Raw genomic sequence first — 6,084 nt, 5'->3', positions numbered from 1 at the left:
CCCTGGTGGCAGCAGAACTTCTTGTAGCAACACCAAAGCAAATGCTGGGCTGGGAATGTGAAGGTGCTCATGGAAAATCAGAGCAACTGCCCCAGTGCCCTTTTCTTCAGCTGACTTGGCATCAAATATTTGAGCTGGATGAAGTCAACAGAAAGCATGCTATTTGCAGGCGTGTTATCTTTATCAATAATCTCTCTGAGGCACAGTAACTCCTTCTTTAAACCTGTAGTTGCTGTGGCCGGGAAATGCTGGTTACATTGCCATACGTGGTTGAAGCAGAAAAAAAAATATTTGGCATTTATTTTTTAGTTCCTATTTTCCTCTCTTCTTTCACAAATTGATTACAATTCTTGAAATTGACTGTCATCAGAGACGGTCAAAATAAAATACAGGGGAAATTTGTTCTTTTTTTTTTCTCCTCCTTTTTGACTGCAACGTCTACACCTCTGTAACTCTCATTGCCAGACCCTCTTCCACCTCCTAGAGCCCTACAGCCCTCCAGCAGCATGACCCAGGGCCACAAACAGTGCACTTCCCAAGCATCCCATGCCCTCTGCTTCCAGCTCCTGCTAATCGCAGCACTCCTCTAGCCACCAGGGGCTAACAGGCTCAGATAAAGTGCTTCCAGCCCATAGGTGGCTTAAACATTAATAAAGTTAATTGGTGAGAAATGAAAGCCTAAGCAAAGCTCAGATGGGTTTGTTAGTTATAAAACAACACAGGCAAAGCCTGGCTGTGCCCTGGCAGGGGTTTTACACTCTTGACACAGCCCCAACAGTGAAGGGGTGCACAGTTCCCAGTGAAGGACCTGAAGGGAGCGTGGACGGGGCAGTCAGCTTGCAGGGGCTGCACTCAGTTTGCCTGTGGTTGGGCAGACAAAAATGCTACAAAGCAGCACACAACCACGGGACGGCTCTGTTAGGGGACCGGTGATAGCTGTGGTGTTTGGAGGACTGGCTGGTCCAGCCGTGACCCTACAGAGCTTGCTAGGAGGCAGCACAGAAGCTACCCCACCAGTACATAAGATTTCCTGCTGATTGGTACCCTAAAGTTTTTTTCACGCCCATACTTGACTGTGTTATGCTGCTCTTAAAAGGGAAAGAAAATCCAAATCCCCTCAAATGCACCATTTTCCCCCAAAAGGAGGATCACAGCAGCTTTCACTGGGAAAGGTATGGGGCAGAGCCCCAGCCCAGAGCTGCCTTGAGGTGAGCCCGCCATCCTTGTTGGTTGTGTGTTGTTAAAATAAAGCAAACAGCCTTTGGTAGAAATCTGTGTCCATTTCCTGAACTCCGCAGAAATAAATTGTGTGTTCTTAAAGCTCACAATTTCTTCTTTTCCTGTAAATCTGCGTGGCCTGAAGACCCATGGGGAGAGTCTGATGCTCGTCCCAGATCTCAGCTCCCTTGAAGAAGCTCTGTGCCTGGGAAATGTGGGAGCCAGGCAGGCATGGTGAAGGTGGAAAATTTGGCCTCCATCCTTCCTGCCTCGCAGTAGGCCCGTGCTTTTGACACAAGCTGGTGGCTGCGTTGGGAAGGCGGGACAGGATCCTCCTGCACCATTTGCTCATGGAACAGCGGAGCAGCTCTTGCCTTTTCCAGAGAGGAGACGGTGGAACTGGGAAATGCGACAGGGTAGGAGGGATGCTCGGAGGAGAATATCACGGAGCATTTTTTACTCTCGGGAGGGAATGAGGGCTGAGTAGGTGGTTGCCATCCGCTGTTCCACGACTAGGTGGCAGCAAGTGAAATAGTCCAACAGCACCTGCCAAAAAAGCCAAAGGGAAGTACTTTTTTTTTTTTTCCCCCGCTGTGCATAGTTCTAAAGCTGACTCATTGCTGTGAAATGTTTGAGGTCAAAATATAAACGTTGTGCTCGGAAAGTAATTGGGTAAATTGGTGGGAAAACGAGCCGCTGAGCGCCAAGCGAGCACGGAGCGCTGAGCCGAGCTTTCTCAGGCAGGGGGTGAGTCAGGCAGCACTGGGGCACGAGGGAAGCTGGAGCGGGCAGAGGGAGCGCGTCAGACATCGGGGACACGGGGAGACCACGGGCAGAGGTGGCTGCTGCCCTCACCCCTCCTCGGAGCCGGGAGGATTTCGGTGGTGGCCCCTAACAAGCAGGCAGTGCCATCCAAAGGCAGAGGAGACGCAGGATTCCCACCCTGGGCACGTTAAGCTTGGACACATCTGCTCTGCCCTGATTTTACCAAACGTCTCTGCAGAGAGCTGTAGCTGGAGGCGTCTTCCAGCACTGGCTGTGAGCAGGAGGTGAGGACGCAGCACTCTGGGTGACCCCGGGCATGTCCCAGCCCAGCCACAGCTCTGCCAGGGCTCTGCTGGGGCTCAGACCCGGCCTTCTGGAAGTGTTGAGCAACCCCAGGTTTAGACACAGCAGCTCTGTGTGTTCAGGAGAGCAGGGCTCGTGCAGGGTGTGGCTGCAGCCCCTCTGGAGGGCCCTATCTCCCCACTGGGCACCTGGGTGATTAGGCTCTTGATTGCGCTTTGTTGTTCTGATAGAGGGAAGCTTTAGATTGCAGCGGGTAGGACAGGCGAGCTGGCTGAGGGATGTTGCAATCTTCCCCTTGCTGCTTAGGGCAGGCTCGCCCTCCCTCTGAAAGCAGTAACACCTATCCAGAAGAGGAACAGATGTTTTGGCTTTTCTTCCCTCCAAGCTGGAGAAAAAGGCAATCTTCGTGATGCTCAGCTTCTCCCCAGGGACGGAGCTGAGATCGAGCAGATGCTGTGATGCTGGTTGGAGCTGCTCCCTCCCAGCACCGCTTCCCAGGCAGGTCGCTGGCCTCTGGGGCTGAGCGTGTCCTTCAGCAGGCGGCTGGAGAAGATCCTGCTGAGGCTCTGATCCTGCTGCGCTGAGAGGAGCAAGAAGACACCCTCAAAAACCCCTTACGACAGATGATTTGGTCACAGCCCAGGCAGAGAAAAGAAGATCCCGCTGCTTAACAAGATATTTTCTGACAACCGCTGTGCGGCGACAATGGCTGGAGGGCAGAGACGGGCAGAGACGGATCCATCAGCTTCCTGGGGAAGGAGCTAAGGATCCCTCAGTAACATGGCTCTGAAAGGGCTGGCAGCATCTCCCAGCTCTGGGTGAGGCAGCGTGCCCAGGAAGCTGTAACCCTCCCTGCAGAGGTGTTTCAAGGAGGGTTAATGCAGCCATAGGACTCTCTTAGTTGCTGGAAGGACAGATGAAGAAATAAGCTGGGGAGAGAAGGGAGCAGGGTAAAATCCCAGAGTAAACAAAACCATTTGCAAATGCTCAGCCGCATGCCCTGGAGGAAGAGCACGATGCTCCTCTGGGCTGTCATGTCCATAAATCCCTCTGCAGTGGGGCAGGTGGGGCCTGCGGGACGCCGTGGGGCAATTTCTCAAGGGGCCGAGGGGCTGAGCCCTGCCAAAAGGCTCCTGTGGCACTAAGGGCCCGCAGCCGCCAGCTCCCTGCCAGCAGCCAGGCCTGGAGTGGGACCTGGCGGCCGATCTCGCAGCCAAGACAGCTCCATTCATCAGCACTCGATAAACAAAAGTGCCCCGCTCCTTTATCGGGGAGATAAACGCGCAGGGCAGGAGACTGGCTGCTTTGTGCTCCCTGTGCGGAGTGTGGGAGGCTGCCCCGGCTGCCCAGTGGCACCGAGGCACCGCTGCTGCAGGAACCAGCGGGGAGAGATGTGTGGGAACGGGGTCACGGGGTGGCAGGCATGGAGAGATGCTTATCTGGGGTAGCTGTTCCTGCGGGCACGCTGCAGGAGCTGGGCCAAGGTGTGAGTCAGGTCCTGAGGCATTGCCGGCACCAGAAGCCGCTTCACAAAGGGGAGAAAATCCCCTTTGTGAATTTTTATCCTTTTTTGGCTTCTTTATGGTCAGTGATGGGAACTTGAAATTCTTTCTGCTTGCTTTTTAAATTTCTTTTCTTTTTCAGAGCCTAATGATGCTGAGCCTCAATCCTGCTTTTGCTGGAGAGCAGTGGCAGGAGGGTTTGCTGGCCAGCTAGAGAGGAACGCTTGTGTGATCCAAGCATGAGGGACTTTCCCCCTGTTGTTTGTCGGGCATTTGAATCAAGTAGCTGCTAAAAATACAGCTGCAGCCTCCCTCCACCGAGTCATCACTCCATGGGAACAGACAGACCACCCTTGCTGGCAGTCCTATGGTCTTTGGGGATGACAGAGGCAGGCATGGGGCAGAGCTGTCCCCTCCTGTGCCCCAGTCACTCCTCACCTGCATCCTCTTCCTCTCTCCTTTCGTACAGGTGTAGATGTAAGGCTGAGTGTCAGCACCAGAAAATGAAACCAGACCTGCTGGGGCAGTGGTTTCTGGGTGATTCCCAGCGTCCAAGCTGACTGCCAGCTTTGAATCCATGAATCATTGGATTCATCTTTGAATCAGCTAACACTCCTTCGCTGCATTTTTTGCGGTCGGATGCCGGATGCCTCTCACATCACCCATGTGCTGTTAACTCTGGCAGCCTACCCTATGATCCTAATGAAGAATGAGATTGAGCTTGTTTGAGATTGATTCTTCCTGAAAATGACGTTGACTGGTGTTAGCAGTACGTTACTGCCTCTCCAACCTTTATCAGTTGAATTGTCTACCAGCACTCTGATTACCATGTCCAGGGTGGCCACCAAGGCAGCAGTGACCAAGCTCATCAGATCTGTCTTTTTAGTGTCGGTTTAATCCCCACACTCATCGCGCATCTGGGGATTTCACGGGCACTCTGTGATTTATTAAAACAGAAAGCAATGCAAATGGGGAAGGAAGCTGCAAAATGCAGCCTCGTGAAAGCCTCTTCCCCTGCCAGCAGACTGAACTCGCCCCGTTTCCTCAGCAGCACCAAAACAGCCGGATCCTCTCTGTCAGCCAGGCTGACGCTTTCCTCGCCTTCCGCTCCGACAAGCCAGGTGGGATTTTGAGATCTCAATTCCGCACGGGGAAAGGGATGGGGCAGAGAAACACGAAACCTTTCCTGCCCTTCTCTGGGTGGCTGAACCGTGCCACGCAGTGGGTTTCTCTGCACAGGAGGGCCTGAGCTCTGCTCCTGGCCACGTGTGGAAGGGCAGGGGGTGCGAGCCCACCGCTGCGATCTCGCCCGGACCCCTTGTCGCAGATCAGACAGCACAGGTTGCTGCTGCTTGTGAAGCTCCACTTTGTACCCAGCAGTTTAAAATTTTGTCTTGTGCTCTGTCAGGAGAAAAAAAAAATATGTTTGAGAGCACAGGAAACCTTGACAACCTGGCACTTGCTGAATGCGAATTCTCTTCCTCTGCTTTTTTTTTTATCCCCTCTCTTGAAGGCTGCCAGAGGAAGCGGGTCCTTTGCTCCATGCAGGTTACAAAGAGCAGTTGTTCTCATGCAGCAGAACCAAAAATAAAAACGGGTGATTTTGCAGTCCTATTAAAACTCAGCTTAAAGCAGGCCAGCGTTAACCTCTTCTGTGCCAGGGGACGGCACTGTCCAACCAGCCCATCTACAGGATGGCAAGATACGATAAACGGCAAAATCTGTCCCCAGCTACCCACACTGAGTTCAGTTCGGCTTTTGTCCGTGTGAAACCTACTGATGTCTTTGTGAATCAGGGCAGAATGGGGACCCAAGGAAGGCACAGGCAGGGCCAGATGCAGCCCTCTGTCCCCTCGCATGCAGCTCATTAGCATTGGCTTGTGATATTTCACCAGCCCCTGGTTAACATCTTTTTCTCACCTTGGGTCACGGGTCTGGCTGCGATAACAAGCTCCTCTCATTTTCAGGCACATGCACCTCTCTGCCACGTCTGGGCTGTTCGTCACGTCTCCCTGTAATTGCCCCTTGTGTGTGTGCAGCGTTCTTGGTAGCCTGAGGTGCTCCCCCATCCTTGTAGCTGCTCTTCTCTGATCACCCCCGATTTGTTGCACACCCTGACTGTGTATTAGTGCTCTGCCAGCTCCTGCAGGTGAACTCATGGTGTCTTTTACAGCGTAGTGCCAGGTGAACGATGCTGTTACAGAAGCGTTCCCTGGAGATCTTCCCTTCGTTATGGCTGTCATCCCAAGGGCCACAGAGGTCTGCCTGGCTGCTGCTGTCCTCCTGGTCTCCTCCG

The 6,084-nt window shown here is 53.3% G+C and overlaps 1 protein-coding gene across 1 annotated transcript in view; it reads left to right on the top strand.

The window, feature by feature from the left end:
- Positions 1-4,257: 4,257 nt before the first annotated feature.
- The window catches only part of SLC25A22 (solute carrier family 25 member 22), a 35,004-nt gene continuing 33,177 nt past the window's right edge, over positions 4,258-6,084 (top strand). Inside the window, exon 1 of the mRNA XM_082761991.1 lies at positions 4,258-4,909. The gene's annotated coding sequence lies outside the window, so the exon portion shown is untranslated. The remainder of the gene's footprint in view (positions 4,910-6,084) is intronic.

The sequence above is a fragment of the Aythya marila genome (assembly GCF_965140915.1).
Source record: "Aythya marila genome assembly, chromosome: 5".
Taxonomy (NCBI): Eukaryota; Metazoa; Chordata; class Aves; order Anseriformes; family Anatidae; genus Aythya; species Aythya marila.
This window is presented reverse-complemented; position numbering and strand designations above follow the sequence as displayed.